The sequence below is a fragment of the Schistocerca serialis genome, chromosome 4, assembly GCF_023864345.2.
Source record: "Schistocerca serialis cubense isolate TAMUIC-IGC-003099 chromosome 4, iqSchSeri2.2, whole genome shotgun sequence".
Lineage (NCBI taxonomy): Eukaryota > Metazoa > Arthropoda > Insecta > Orthoptera > Acrididae > Schistocerca > Schistocerca serialis.
The window spans coordinates 747,774,542-747,791,870 of record NC_064641.1 but is presented as its reverse complement, the minus strand read 5'-3'; the positions used below and the strand labels follow the sequence as shown (position 1 = coordinate 747,791,870).

General features: G+C 43.8%; 1 non-coding gene across 1 annotated transcript; it reads right to left on the bottom strand.

Moving 5' to 3' along the window:
- Positions 1-13,017: 13,017 nt before the first annotated feature.
- Positions 13,018-13,090, bottom strand: Trnaa-cgc (transfer RNA alanine (anticodon CGC)). The gene has a single exon. It is a non-coding gene; the product is annotated as a tRNA-Ala (tRNA).
- Positions 13,091-17,329: the final 4,239 nt, after the last annotated feature.

The window sequence follows — 17,329 nt, the reverse complement described above, 5'->3', positions numbered from 1 at the left end:
AGCGCACTCTAAAACTAAACTAAACTAAACTCCGTCCGACCAGACTTTGGAAGCCCAAACGGTATCGCTCGACGTTTTCAGCCTTTCGTTACCAGCACCAAGGACTTACCATAGTTTGGATTGGGTTTCAGCCACAGACCTTCAGGAGAACATGTCTCTTCAGCGAGTGTCATAGTCCTTGGTCACTGTGTCAGGCTCATCAGGGTGGCGAACTTTTGATTAGAAATTGTTAGCACCGCGATCGGACATGGGATTCTTCAATATGCCTTTTGCCTCGTCTTCACCTCTGAGTGATGCCAGAACCGACGCGTGGTTGGGATTCTACGGTACACCTGTAGGTCTATCTACAGAGTAGGGTAGGGAAATGCAAGTTGCCGAAGTGGAGTCCGTTTGAACGTCTTGCACCAGGTTGTCGACACCACGAAATTGCTATTGTCACGAATGATTATTACATGGCGCTACTGATATATGATATTACTGTTGATTAAAGATTTGTCATTTTTATTGGTAAAACAGTGGAAGCTCAGAAACTGACCAAGTAGTCTTTTTTTACGGTGAGCTTTTAAAGAAACAGTATAGAATGGAACAACGTTACTCCATATAATCTGAATGTAGTGTAATATAAAAATAGATTTGATTGATTTATGAATATTTATGGTAATTATGCTCATATAGAGAGAGATGTAATCAACACCTCGTGAAACTATAAGATGATATGATGTTGGGTATTTATCTATTCTTATACCCATAAGTATATAAATGAACACAAAATGTAAATGGTCTAAGTTCATCCTAAGGCTGTTATAAATTACTATTGCTCATTGCATAGTATTCTACAAAGGGGGTGTGGCCGCCTTTAGGCCTGAGCATGGCCAAGCCTTTTCCCTTGTCGTGCCGCTTTGTAAGAATCTTTTCTACAAGTGAAATTCACAGTAGACTGAGCCAGTGGACAGAGACGAGGTAGGATGGAAGGTGTGCCTTGCAGTTTTCCGTTTTGGGAACGCCTTTTCTCTTGTAACAGGTATAACACAGACAGACTGGAGAGTAGAGAGTAGCCTGCTGGCAGCCAAGCAGTGAACGCGGAACACTGAACATCTCAGCTAACTTTGGCACAATTAATTGCAAAAAGTACTAACTAGCACTTCTGCAAAAGAAAGTTGTCTCTATTATATCGTTTCCATGGAAGCATGACTTTTCCAGGCGTTATTAGGTGTTGCGAATACGCACCACATTACTTCAAGTATGCTGCTAAAGGAGACAGATTATGGTACTTCGTTCTATGAGTTTCATTATATACGTGAGGAACATGCAGGAGTACCTTAGCACTAAGTCCTCATGTACATTTCTAAAGTTTCGCATATTTAGACGAGCATTTTGGCCGCCAGGAGTTGGTATAAGGGGAGATGAAATTTTTGTACGGCTGAACACTAGCGGCCCAGGGCTCAGGGGGCGCCGTGTCAGATCTGGTTAGGGTGCCGTTACGGGCTAGTTCAGGTACAATGACGAGCAGCGTCGCCGGAAATGGGTAAAACCCAAAGCTGGGAATGTGGACAGCTGTTGCTCGCATGGCGTTTGTACAGAAGATGCATCAAAATGCTGGAGTGTCAGACAAATTGAAACATGTTTTCTTGCAGCTTTTTGCGAATATAGTCAAATATTAAAGCAAATTATGAACAGATTTGCGATCTCAGAAAAATGAAGTGGATTCAATGACACAACGATATTTTCAATATCTTTAAAAGTTCAAAAGTTAATATTTACACAGTGAATAAACATTTTCACACCGAATTTCTGGATTAACAACATCTAAACGTTTCATTCGATGTCTAAGATGATAGCACTGCGTGATAGCTATCATCCCAGAAACCCACTCATCTGCATCTATGTTATTTACTATCGTATGACATCTTTTATATCTTTTTTTATTACATAGCTGTTTGTCATAACATCGCTTTCTCTATAATTATACAGCAAATGAATACATCATGAATACCTCACATATCGTCATACTCGTGAAGTTACTTGATGAACAGTTTCTATTTTTCCAATAAATGCAATTAAACGTCGATTGTAAGTGTTATTAAAAACTGTGCCGATTTTAAAGTAGTAAGTTTCATATGTTAGCAGACACTACAACTGAAAAGAAAACCAAAAGACACTTCCGTGAAGAAGGCAATAACAATTGTTTAAACAATATTTAATGACAATTCGTTGTCATTTAATGTGAGCCCACTTGTACGTGAATACTACGTTATTTATTTACAAACAAATCTTTGTTTGTAATTATTGTGATTGATCTTAGTGCGACTGAATATTCACAATTTTTAAGAAGTCTGTTTGCGTGGCCGTCCTCTGCAGCACGTACATAAATATATTTTTATAAATAAAACAGTCTTTTCTTACTGCAACTATAATTTATTTCTCTCAGACACGTTTCCCCTCTTTTTTTATTCTTTTTTTTTTTTTTTTTACTCTACGGTATCTTCAGTGGGATAGTTTGAGGTTGCACTACCACTTCGTTTCCGACACGTAGCACATTTTTATAACTCTAACTTTTTCTTTCACACTGACAATTTCGTTTATTTTGAGAGATTCATATGGGGCCTGAAGTTGGCGTAATGGAATGCCGAAACTGGTGGTCAAATAAAATAAAATAACATCTCAATTAAACTCAGACGTGGGACTTAGGGAATGCAGGAAAAGGTGTGGACGGGGCCTAATCAGTTACTGTTGGTTACACAGTAAACACAAACACTTATTTTAAGGAAATATTTTTTAAACAATCGTTTTAAAAAAAATTGACTGCAACACAAGCTACACTGATGGCTGAAGGCCTTATTAAGAGAGAATTCAAAATTATTTGTCGGCTGAAGGCCACAAGCAATACTTCAGAACAATTAACGCCTGAAGGCCTGAATCACAAATGAGGAAGACAATTACACGTTAAAATATCAAAATAATTTTTAAAACAATCATTAAAAAAATTAACTGTAACACAAGCTAAACTGATGGCTAAAGGCCTTATTAAGAAGAATTCAAATTATTTGTCAGCTGAAGGCCACAAGCAATAGGAGTAATTTAAACAAAATATTATTTTTAAACAATTGACACAATCAGACCAAATAAAAAAGGGGAGTGATCCACAGACAGGGCTCCAAGGATCGACCTGAGAAAAGTCCCTACAGCCGTGTAAGCGGTGAGACGGGCAGCCAAGAGTTATGCTCACCTAACAGGATGGCAACTCAAACTAGAGACAGTTTAAACGCAGATCAATCCTCTTACCAAATCCACCTAACATGTGATAACCAGTACAACGATGGAATAATTCAAGAGAGGGCGAAGTGACAGGCAGCACTGCGTCTTCAGAATCTGGTGTTTAAAACACTGAAAGGCAGAAGGAACCACAACAACCTAGGTAGACAAGGAACAACAATCCACACCGCAAGCAAGGAGGCTGTCGAACTACATGTTATGCTAGACAGCATCGCCAAGACGAGGAAAAGTACACTGCCCCAAAAATACACTAACCTCCAGGGCAGGTAACTGGGGCGTTAGCGGCTACTAGGCAGAAAAATACCGCTGGTTGCACTTCACCAAATAATAACACAAAATTCAAAAACTAATAACAGGCAGTAGAAAACGGCTAATAGATTCCACCAACTCGACAAGCTCTACTTGGCCGGCCGCGGTGGTCTAGCGGTTCTAGGCGCGCAGTCCGGAACCGCGCGACCGCTACGGTCGCAGTTTCGAATCCTGGCTCGGGCATGGATGTGTGTGATGTCCTTAGGTTAGTTAGGTTTAAGTAGTTCTAAGTTCTAGGGGACTGATGACCACGGTAGTTAAGTCCCATAGTGCTCAGAGCCATTTGAGCCAAGCTCCACTTGTTGCTGATTGTCTCATGGCGACCCTGTGAGCAGCAACGCATGAACAAATGGCGTGATCACAAAAATGGACGTTTCACTACTGGATTAATGTTCACTCAACTCAACGTGCTGGTTCCAGTGGATAACGAGGTTGTGGCCCTCGCAACTACAGCCCCTCGATCCGTCGGTGCCTGCGTGCCACCAGCGTTCCCGGCATGTCTTCGTGCTGCCGGACCTCTCTGCTGCACCGTCCCAACTGAACTCCCGACACACCCGACCCAGGAAAACACTTCATGTCCTTCCAAAGATGGTATGGATACTAGATATCTATAAACGCTCCTGCTGCCACTCACAGACAGACAACGCTAGCAAATGTTGTGGCGCCAGTAAACAGTAGAAGAAAACGAGACGTCACTACCACTATTACCTACCGATGGTACCAAAGAGAGCCGCACACGGCTCATACATGGCTGTTGGTGAATTCCATTTATAAGTACCTGAGTGTAGTCAGACAGCATCATATTGTCTGATACTTAATCATTTAAGTAGTAAGGACACCTTTAAGTGGGACTTAATCGCCACCAAGTAAAATACAAGCAAAAATCTTCACAATGCGGACACCACGCACAGTGCTGCTAACAATGAATATTCTAGGTTTGTAGCATATGTTGCTGACAGCTAGCAACGGTCAGTTTGTAACTTATTCACCCATTTCCTAACTTCGCAACGGTTTCTGCCTGTTAGGTGAAAAGTATAGATATACTGTCTCAACAAGAAAAACTCTCTGCATTGTCGGCTATCCCGGCTACAGGCACGCACAATCTTTCTCTGACTCGTCCCCAGACGGTTTATTAGACAAGTCCACGAGTTCGGCGACGCTGTAGCCTACAAACCTCACGTGCTTCAAGTTCACTGCATAATCTTCTCTGGCGCTCCGCTCCTTCTTATGACGAATTCATACTCTTTGAATGCTATAGCTGACCAGTGCAGAGTTTGGTTGCTCAGCAAATAATCGCGAAATTAAGTTGATAGACATATCATATTTATAATCAAAGCGTTATGAGTGTGACATCAGAATTCTAGAAGATTGCACTGGAGCCACTAATTCAGAACACTGTTCTTTCCAACGTACTCTCTTACGATGTTGCGGCATCAGTGAGTGATAAAACACCCACGCGAACATTACTCACACATTCAACGACGACTGTATAAAATATTCTGCCAGATGGGATTTTACACACTAAACGGTAGCACAATTAATAATGCCTGGCACCACTCACCAAAGGATTCTCCGCTTCTATCATATTTACTCTCTCAGTCGCGTCCATAAGGCCATCTGCGATTGTTTAAAAGAACACTGAGAATACCCACAGCAGAACAGTACAGGCCTGCTTACAGTTACGGTGAACGGCAATGAAGCAGTGGAGTGGCAAGAACTTTTTCTAAGCACTTCTAAGTCTGTAGTTCTTGTAAACATTCAAGATAAATCGTTTGTTCAACAATTAAAATCACTTCCTAAGCGATTGTACCTATTTCACTTGGCAGCGTCAAGTTAACCACAAATTCAGCTTATTGCACCACTGAGCTTCTGCTAACCCCTGCCTATACCTTTAGGTAATTAACCTGTATCGGTATGCAGATGCCTAACGAACTATCATTTGTTACGCAAGGATTTCTCTATTAGCGTTAAATTATGATACTGCATACTTCAAAAAAGTGGTGGAATAGTGACACTGTAATTTAATTTTGTGACCAGGTGAGATACGTACGTAATGAAAGTTCAAGTTGCCATAAATTCTATTGTTTATTATAAACAATCACACGAAACGAGTTCAGTAGTTGCACTGAGGTATCACACGAACATGTTTAATAACATCCTGCTCACTAACAAATTATCGCTGGCCGGAGTGGCCGTGCGGTTCTAGGCGCTACAGTCTGGAACCGAGCGACCGCTACGGTCGCAGGTTCGAATCCTGCCTCGGGCATGGATGTGTGTGATGTCCTTAGGTTAGTTAGGTTTAATTAGTTCTAAGTTCTAGGCGACTGATGACCTGAGAAGTTAAGTCGCATAGTGCTCAAAGCCATTTTTGACAAATTATCAAGAAACATGCGGCAGTTAAAAGTAAAAGTTTGGAGGAGATTCAAGACGAGAAACCGATACGTAGGTTACTACGTTATTAGCACACTGATCGGTTTCTGTGACCTGACGACAGTGATTTCCAAAATTTGAGTCATAAAATTATGCACGCCAGAAGGGTGACCTCCTCCTACTCATTAGCACTCTAACGTTTACTGAGTACATTGCGACCTATACACGCCGAAGCCGATTGCAGGTCTTACCATTTTTATAACAGCGTCGTTGTCTTGTCCGCCAGTGCTGCTGCCGGCGGCCACTGTGTTGGATGATGGCTGTGAATCCGTGCAAGCTCCTAGAATTCTGATGTGACACACCTAACGCAAACTGGGGCTACAAAGTGAGATGACTGTTTCTCACACCGAATTCTGCGAGCTGAATTCGAAGTGATTCTCTCACTAGCAACGGACGAAGTGCCACTTTATTTCCTTCTGTCTTACCTCGTAACATTCGCCTCTTCTTCGAAAGCCATCCTGGTCTCTCATGAGCAGTCATCCAATCACAAGACTCAATTCTCGTGGAGCGTCCCCCACTTTTCAATAATTTTCCAAAACTACTACGTCAGACCAGGTTGACCAATGAAATTACCGCATTTTCGAGTCCACAGGCCTACAGCTAAAGAAATTTATCTGTTTTGGCTCTGTCCTGTCGGTGCCTCAAAGGAGCGCGTTAACATGTTGTTTCCTACGAGCCTTTAAATCGGCCGCGGCCCATTAGTATACGCCGGACCCGCGTGTCGCCACTGTCAGTGATTGCAGACCGAACGCCGCCACAGGGCAGGTCTGGAGAGACGTCCTAGCACTCGCCCCAGTTGTACAGCCGACTTTGCTAGCGGTGCTACACTGACCAATACGCTCTCATTTGCCGAGACGATAGTTAGCATAGCCTTCAGCTACGTCATTTCCTGCGACCTAGCAAGGCGCCATTACCAGTTTATATTGAGATTATAATTCATGTATCAACAAGAGCGATGTTCTCCAATTACGGATTAAAGTTAAGTATTCAAGCAACTCCGTACTTTATTTATTAGACTCAACTCCTTTAATTGTTCCAGACCTCACGCCAGTCTGCGTGAGCTTAAAAGCGTGCATTTCGGCCTCCTCTAGCTACACGTTGTTGGCTCTTCTGCCAACACATCAATTCCTATCGACTTTGTAGATAAACTGAAAAGCCAAAGAAACTGGTACGCCTGCCTAATATCGTGTAGGGCCCCCACGACCATCCAAAAGTGCCGCAACACAACGTGAGATGGAATCGACTAACGTCTGAAGTAATGCTGGAGGGAATTGACACCATGAATCCTGCAGGGCTGTCCATAAATCCGTAAGAGTACGAGGGGGTGGAATGCATCGCAAATATGCTCAATGTTCATGTCTGGGGAGTTGGTGGCCAGCGGAAGTGTTTAAACTCAGAAGAGTGTTCCTGGAGCCACTCTGCAGCAATTTTGGACGTGTGAGCTGTCGCTTGTCCTGCTGGACTTGCCCAAGTTCGTCGGAATGCACAATGGACAGGAATGGATGCAGGTGATCAGACGGGATGCTTACCTACCTGTCACCTGTCAGAATCGCATCTAGACATATCAGGGGTCCCATACCACTCCAACTGAAGACGCCCCACACCATTACAGAGCCTCCACCAGCTTGAACAGTCCCCTGCTGACACGCAGCGTCCATGAATTCCAAAGTTGTCTCCATACCCGCTCCCGTCCATCCGCTTGATACAATTTGAAACGAGATTCGGTGCCGAAGAGCCGAGGTGAGTCTTAAAGCTTTGTGTTGTGCTGTCATCAAGCGTACACGAGTACGATGATCTTTCGTTGAATGGGTCGCACGCTGACACTCGCTGATGGCCAAGCATTAAAATCTACAGCAATTTACGGAAGGTGGCGCCTCTGTCACGCTGAACGATTCGCTTGAATCGTCGTTGATCCGTTCGTGCAGGATCTTTTATCGACCGTAGCGATGTCGGACATTTGGTGTTTCACTGCTTTCCTGATATTCACGGTACATTCGTGAAATGGTCGTACGGGAAAATCCCCAGTTCGTCACTACCTGGGACATGCTGTGTCCCATCGCTTGTGCTCCGGCTATAGCACCACGTTCAAATTCACTTATTTCCTGATAACCTGCCATTGTAGCAGCAGCAATCGATCTAACAAATGCGCCAGCCAGTTGCTGTCTTATATAGGCGTTGCCGACAGCAGTGTCTTATCCTGCCTTTTACATATCTCTACCTTATTCTCCCGAGAGCAATGAGCCACAAATAACATGTAGCTTTCACAGAGGCTGTATAGTGTCCACCAGTATACTAGTCTCCTATGGGCAGACTGGTACAGTCTTCTCTGCAGCCAAGGCTCATTGTTGCGCATCTTCTGGGACCTTTACTGTACTTTAAAACTCCCTCACCGCAGACAGATGTTTGAGGAACGTAGGAACGACGATCATCTCGCGGAGAAATCCTACAAGGCGTTACCTGCTGTCAGCATTCTGTCGACTCGTGACAGGCGTCCGCCCAACCTGACCAGCACACACGACAGCGTTCGCCGAGCGGTGTCCTACCCGGCGTCGGCGTCACCTTTACGACCTGTGTTTAGTTAATATGTCCATCGGCCCACTTTGGTCTGCTGTCTGTCTGTGAAACTGGCAGCCCAGCCAAATGCAATCCTAAGAAATAAAACGTCTACAAGTACTTCATGCATTGATGATCACTTTCGGATAATCTTTAATAAAAATAAAGGAATACGCTATTTTCAAAACAAGCTAATTCGATCTACGTATCACTCTACATCATTTGCATCCCAAATATCGATAATGTGAAAGTCGACGAAACAGTCTTTTAAGTTTAGACCGCCGCTCTCGGAAAAATCTGGTCACGATCCCTCCTAATAAGAGACGGCTATACCCTTAATTAAACTTTTCCCCCCTTCTGTGGTCAGATACGTCGATTTTCTTAGCAAACGAAATTAAAATACTTTTGTTAGCACAAACTGTGACGAGTATTTATACCTAAATCAATCAAATATTGTGATATTTTGCTATGTATCTGTGTTATCTATATACACTCCTGGAAATTGAAATAAGAACACCGTGAATTCATTGTCCCAGGAAGGGGAAACTTTATTGACACATTCCTGGGGTCAGATACATCACATGATCACACTGACAGAACCACAGGCACATAGACACAGGCAACAGAGCATGCACAATGTCGCCACTAGTACAGTGTATATCCACCTTTCGCAGCAATGCAGGCTGCTATTCTCCCATGGAGACGATCGTAGAGATGCTGGATGTAGTCCTGTGGAACGGCTTGCCATGCCATTTCCACCTGGCGCCTCAGTTGGACCAGCGTTCGTGCTGGACGTGCAGACCGCGTGAGACGACGCTTCATCCAGTCCCAAACATGCTCAATGGGGGACAGATCCGGAGATCTTGCTGGCCAGGGTAGTTGACTTACACCTTCTAGAGCACGTTGGGTGGCACGGGATACATGCGGACGTGCATTGTCCTGTTGGAACAGCAAGTTCCCTTGCCGGTCTAGGAATGGTAGAACGATGGGTTCGATGACGGTTTGGATGTACCGTGCACTATTCAGTGTCCCCTCGACGATCACCAGTGGTGTACGGCCAGTGTAGGAGATCGCTCCCCACACCATGATGCCGGGTGTTGGCCCTGTGTGCCTCGGTCGTATGCAGTCCTGATTGTGGCGCTCACCTGCACGGCGCCAAACACGCATACGACCACCATTGGCACCAAGGCAGAAGCGACTCTCATCGCTGAAGACGACATGTCTCCATTCGTCCCTCCATTCACACCGGTCGCGACACCACTGGAGGCGGGCTGCACGATGTTGGGGCGTGAGCGGTAGACGGCCTAACGGTGTGCGGGACCGTAGCCCAGCTTCATGGAGACGGTTGCGAATGGTCCTCGTCGATACCCCAGGAGCAACAGTGTCCCTAATTTGCTGGGAAGTGGCGGTGCGGTCCCCTACGGCACTGCGTAGGATCCTACGGTCTTGGCGTGCATCCGTGCGTCGCTGCGGTCCGATCCCAGGTCGACGGGCACGTGCACCTTCCGACGACCACTGGCGACAACATCGATGTACTGTGGAGACCTCACGCCTCACGTGTTGAGCAATTCGGCGGTACGTCCACCCGGCCTCCCGCATGCCCACTATACGCCCTCGCTCAAAGTCCGTCAACTGCACATACGGTTCACGTCCACGCTGTCGCGGCATGCTACCAGTGTTAAAGACTGCGATGGAGCTCCGTATACCACGGCAAACTGGCTGACACTGACGGCGGCGGTGCACAAATGCTGCGCAGCTAGCGCCATTCGACGGCCAACACCGCGGTTCCTGGTGTGTCCGCTGTGCCGTGCTTGTGATCATTGCTTGTACAGCCCTCTCGCAGTGTCCGGAGCAAGTATGGTGGGTCTGACACACCGGTGGCAATGTGTTCTTTTTTCCATTTCCAGGAGTGTAATACTTTTTTCTGATGCAGTATTTCATGTGTACCCCATCTCTGGGACATTGGCGAGTCCATTCCCCTGTAGATACGGGTGTGACCCTCTACTCAAACTGCTCCTTATCTTTCGTTTCCCTGGAAGTATATCTATACTTCAACCTTCTCGAACGTTCGAGAAATGTTGCCCCTAAGCATAACTCAGTTTCCACCTACTGCGGTGTCCACACATCTCCCTTGGTCGTTTCTTCTCACAGCTTCTGGAATAATGGTAAACATGGCTTCCATACACCCCTTGATTTCTGCGACTGTACTATCTCAAAACTACATAGAAATCAAACCATAAGTGGGATTCATATGCAGACCGCATCACGTAACTAGAAATTTTCAACCACATATTTTTCATCCTATCAAGCAATAATTTGGTCTTTGCCAATTTTTCTTTTCAATTTACTTATTTTATTTTGTAGGTTTCCGACCCAACTACATAACATTTACTATAACTGGCAAGATATAAGAATAATGGGGCAAAACATTGACCATAGACACAATAAAAACCCCACAACATGATAAGACACTGGTGAATGTTCCACATGGATTCAACTTTTGTGCTACAATCACTTGGTCATGAGTAAGTTGTAATTAATGGTAGATTCGCAAGGATTCTTTTACGTAAGTGCCGGACAACACACATCGTTAAATATAAAAAGAGCGAAACATTATTTACAATGTATAATATGACTAATACTTCATTACAAATTACAATATGACAAAACTTTAATTACAGTGATGTGTCACCGGTAACATACATGGATATGTGACATCGATGGTTAGGACATTGTACGCCCTACGTCAGACTCAGTTTGTATTACTGGTGAGCTAAGAGTGCCAATTTAGGATGTTTATGTTTGTGCAGGTCACCGAGATCCTAGGTGGATTATTGGCGAATGAGTGGGAGTTAGGCATAAAAGCTTATACTGTAGACAGAGAGTGGATCTCGTATAGAATAGTTTTTATTTGTAAGCCATTATGAACCGTTGTGTTTCTATCGAACCATGGAGCGTATATGATCGCTACGCCTTATTTTGACTAACTTGACGTTTTTGGAGTTGTGTAGACGCTGCATGTTCCCGTATGGGGCAGGCCTGCAACATAACTGGTTGCATTATCCGTTAATGTAGTAGGAGACTGATTTTCCTGTTTGGAGAAAACCTTTTGTTTATTGCATGGTAAAGGGCAGCTAATACATTCTTTGCTTTGTTCGCTAAATGGTTATATGTTTGTTAAAGATAAGACGTTTATACAGATGACCTCCAAGAAATATGGCGGAATCAGTCCAACGAGTGCCTTGATTGAATTTCCGCAGGGAGAATGAAAATCCTTTGTCTTTTCCTTAACTTAGGTTATTAGGTAATATTATATTCGGTAATGGGCGTGGGTAGGGAAATGAAATATCACTGCCACGACTCGAACTTGTACATGCTGCTACTACAACTACTTGCGCTGTCTAAAGCCAAATTTCAGTTTATACTGTTGAGATCAGTTACTTGCGGCAAATGTCTAAAGTTCATCCATCTCAGATCCCATCTTCGTTCCTGGTGATGCCACGAAACAAGGTGCCACCATATCGTAGATGGTGGATAGGTTACGTGTTTTATCCAGAATGAATAATTCAATCCGCGACGGGATGTGCGCTGTTTTCAGACTTTGTGTCACATTACATTGTTTGTGCTGGTCCGTAACTCGAAATGGAACCTTGTCTTTGATGTGAAATGCTCTTACCACCTGAGCAGTCCAAGCGCAAATCACGACCCACTCTCATTTTGCCAGAAACGCACTCCTATAGTCCAGGATCTCGTACACATTTTACCGGACCATCTCTCATGGAAGATACGATAACGGAGAGTAATGACTTACCCAGAGCCCTGAGCCGTCCGCTGTGGCCGAGCGGTTCTAGGCTCTTCAGTCCGGAACCACGAGGCTGCTACGGTCGCAGGTTCGAATCCTGCCTCGGGCATGGATGTGTGTGATGTCCTTAGGTTAGTTAGGTTCAAGTAGTTCTAAGTCTAGGGGACTGATGACCGCAGATGTTAAGTCCTATAATGCTTAGAGCCATTTGAACCATTTCTGAAAGTATCTAGCTATTACAACCAATCCACATCACCACTTAAGCGCCTACAACCGCTCGGCCACAGCGGCCGGCCACCAGATACTTCATGTGCGCGTTGGAGTCGGACATTCATACTTCAGGCATACGTCGCAAATGTTCTTTCCACTCATCTTTGTCTCCTGTACCTGTGTCCCTTATTCAGAAGATACTGCGTAGCCGTAATTCGATTGATAACACTCAGCTTGACTGTAATGAGGAGCTACTGGCAAAGAGCAATTATTTATTTGTAGGGATGCCGTAATATTTTTAATAATTGGTTGATTTGGGGGGAGGGGACCAAACAGATAGGTCATCGGCCCCATCGGATTAGGAAAGGGAAGGAAGTCGGCCACCATCCCGGCATTTGCCTGAAGCGATTTAGAGAAATTATGGATAACCTAAATCAGGATGGCCGGACCCGGGTTTGAACCGGCGTCCTCCCGATTGCGAGTCCGGTGTGCTAACCACTGCGCCACCTGGCTCGGTAATATTTATAATAAATGTCATTGTGCAGTCTTCACCATACTTCATCACAAGCACTGTGAGAATTATGACGTATAGTTGAAACAGAACGAAACTCACTTTCGTACTATGCACGTCTTTCTCTACACTCATTCACCTTCAGATTGACTCCACACTTCGTGTCAGGTCGTTCTGTTATCAAATGTAGCGGATCAGTGGTCAGAAAAGATGGGTCGTGCGTTGGACATACAATGGTATTTCTCAACTGTTTTACGTGACTAACCACACAGGCAGTGAGTGATGACGATACACTACGCGTTGCCCATTTGAGTTCATAATGAAATGTGCAACGTAGTACTATGTCTGAGATTTCTCAGCACAGGACCAGTTAACCGCAAATATTACAAGTTGCTCCTGCTTTCCTCTTTATGTCAATCGCAACAGAGTTGTCGTTTTCTTTCATTTCTTATGTATCTTTCTGAAGATCAAACTGTTCTCCGTGAATCGGGTTCAAGTACCAGTTGAGAAAACGGTATCACTCTGCCACACAGCTTCTACTGGACTGATGAAGCAACTTTCAACCAAAACTACATTCATATAAATAGATAAATTGTGAGTTAATTACAGATGAAAAAATGCTGCAGAGATACGCTCAATATTTGAAAGATGAGCTATATACCACACTGGCTTTTATAAGGAAGCATTGCCCTATAAGGCTTTTGTAAGGAAGCATTACCCTATGATCGTCCAGGCATCCAGTGAACATATGCACCATTTCATTGCCATGACATGTTAGTCACCTTCTTAAAAAAAAAAAAAAAAAAAAAATAATAGCACGTCAATGGCCTTGGAATACTGTAGACCAGAGGTGGCCAAGATTTCGGCTCGTGGGCTGTGCCTGGACACAAATGCCAAAGCGCTGAGCCTTGGTTCACATTTTCCGCGCCGACACGCCACGCTGTTTGAGCGTGAGGAGGGGGGAAAATCGAACCACTGCGAAGCGACAAATTTAAATGGCAGTACAGTTACACCGCACACTACTTGGTTTTACATTTAACATTTCTCAACCACAAAGGTCACAAACAAAATAAACTTTCAGTACCATTTAATTATTTTTGGAGTGCTGAAGACATAAAATAATTTTTATCTTGTACAGACTGTTGGCATGCGGACAAGTGCAGACAATTGCTCGGAGTTTCGCACTCAAGTTGTCACGTAATAGTGACTTATTTAGTTTCGTAATCAAAAAAATATCTTTTACACAAATATGTTGATCGAAGTATCGTAGCACTATTGCAATCTCATTATGAAGATTTGGAAACTCTACCTGAAGAAAGCAATGTAGGTGTTCTGGACAGTTTTAATGTAAAAACGATTTTTCATTAAAACTGGTATTACCTTGCAGGTCAATCAGTCACATCTGTACATGCACTGCGGTGCTTTCGACTGAAACGGCAGATCGTCCCCAAAATAGCTCGGTAACAGATGTAAGATCGACAGGTCCTCAAAATCTTTGTAAATCTATCCTTGTAATCCTTTCAACGCCACAATGGATTCTTTAAACTTCGCGTTTTCTTTAACGTCTGCCAGCTTATGGAACTGGACTGTTTTTGTCAGAATGTGTTCCTTCTACAGCGCGATTCTCTTTTTAAATTCATCCGCATCAAATAAGAAAGAAGCTACCGTGAAGTGTCTTATAATAGGCAGTTTTCAGTCATGCCCACTTAAAATGCGAAGTCTACACTCCACTACCGATGTTCTAATTTTCGTTCTCGCACTCCTTCGTCCTTTATAATCTTAACAATAGCGAGTTTTAGATAGAAAAGTCGTTTCCTGCATGTCCATTTTTTTTTTTTTTTTTTTTTTTGTGCGAACAGCCACTGGACCTTGAACGTCCTTCACACCATGAACAAATAGCGAAGGTTAAACAGGGCTGACAGTACGACTGTGCCGAACTCAGAGGTTGGTACCGATTGAAAAATGGCGTACCACAATGTCAAATGAATCGTCGCGCTGTTGCGGGTACTTCTGAGAAGGACCAAGCCGGGCATTGACCCGGCAGTTGCCCGCACAAGCTGCAAGCGTGAAGTCTGGCACGCCATGGCCGGCCCTGCTGTAGACGGTTTAGAACTGGTACCAGCTGTTCATGTGACCCTGCATCACTGACGTGAGATATTACAGCGAAATAGTGTGTATGTGGCAGTCGGCTGTCTGCGGTAATCACAGTAAGATTGATCTACGGGGTGACGTAACAGAAAGGCAGAAAACAGCTATCGTGTCTGAACGTGTCCATGACCACACCACGAATGGAGTTGGCAGATCTGTTGGTGTATCAAGGCATAATGTCGAATGTATTTACAAGAAATAGTTAACCACTCGTATCCTAGCAACACAGTATAAGAACAGTGTTCGCAAAACGATCCTGACCGACAGGAACCAGACGAGAGTTTGTAGCCTAGTCAGTGAAAATCGATTTCATACCTGAGAGTTCTTTTAGTGAACGTACATCCATCTCGACCAGTTTCTGAGTGAGCATTGCGAAGAAAATTGCGTAGAATGGACCTTTTGAGTAGGGTCCCTCCCTGATGATGGCGTCCTCTTGGGTAAATTATTCCGGAGGTAAAATAGTCCCCCATTCGGATCTCCGGGCGGGGACTACTCAAGAGGACGTCATTATCAGGAAAAAGAAAACTGGCGTTCTACGGATCGGAGCGTGGAATGTCAGATCCCTTAACCGGGCAGGTAGATTAGAAACTTTAAAAAGGAAAATAGATAGGTTAAAATTAGATATAGTGGGAATTAGTGAAGTTCGGTGGCAGGAGGAACAAGACTTTTCGTCAGGTGAATACAGGATTATAAACACACAATCAAAGGGGGGTAATGCAGGAGTAGGTTTAATAATGAATAAAAAAAATAGGAGTGCGCGTAAGCTACTACCAACAGCATAGTGAATGCATTATTGTGGTCAAGATAGACACGAAGCCCACGCCCTCTGTAGATGATGAAGAAATTGAAGAAATGTATGATGAGATAAAAGAAACTATTCAGGTAGTGAAGGGAGACGAAAATTTAATAGTCATGGGTGACTGGAATTCGAGAGTAGGAAATGGGAGAGAAGGAAACATAGTAGGTGAATATGAATTGGGGCTAAGAAATGAAAGAGGAAGCCGCATGATAGAGTATTGTACAGAGGATAACTTAATCATAGCTAACACTTGGTTCAAGAATCATGAAAGAAGGTTGTATACATGGAAGAATCCTGGAGATACTAGAAGGTATCAGATAGATTATATAATGGTAAGGCAGAGATTTAGGAACCAGGTTTTAAATTGTAAGACATTTCCAATGGCAGATGTGGACTCTGACCACAATCTATTGGTTATTAACTGTAGATTAAAACTCAAGAAACTGTAAGAAGGTGGGAATTTAAGGAGATGGGACCTGGATAAACTGAAAGAACCAGAGGTTGTACAGAGTTTCAGGGAGCGCATAAGGGAACAATTGACAGGAATGGTGGAAAGAAGTACAGTAGAAGAAGAATGGGTAGCTCTGAGGGATGAAGTAGTGAAGGCAGCAGAGGATCAAGTAGGCAAAAAGACGAGGGCTAGTAGAAATCCTTGGGTAACAGAAGAAATATTGAACTTAATTGACGAAAGGAGAAAATATAAAAATGCAGTAAATGAAGCAGGCAAAAAGGAATACAGACGTCTCAAAAATGAGATCGACAGGAAGTGCAAAATGGCTAAACAGGGATGGCTAGAGAACAAATGTAAGGATGTAGAGGCTTATAGATACTGCCTAAAGGAAAATTAAAGAGACCTTTGGAGAAAAGAGAACCAGTTGTATGAATATCAAGAGCTCAGATGGTAACCCAGTTCTTAGCAAAGAAGGGAAAGCAGAAAGATGGAAGGAGTATATAGAGGGTCTATACAAGGGCGATGTACTTGAGGACAATATTATGGAAATGGAAGAGGATGTAGATAAAGATGAAATTGGAGATACGATACTGCGTGAAGAGTTTGACAGAGCACTGAAAGACCTGAGTCGAAACAAGGCCCCGGGAGTAGACAACAATCCATTAGAACTACTGATGGCCTAGGGAGAGCCAATCTTGACAAAACTCTACCATCTGGTGAGCAAGATGTATGAGACAGGCGAAATATCCTCAGACTTCAAGAAGAATATAATAATTCCAATCCCAAAGAAAGCTGGTGTTGACAGATGTGAAAATTACCGAACTATCAGTTTAATAAGTCACA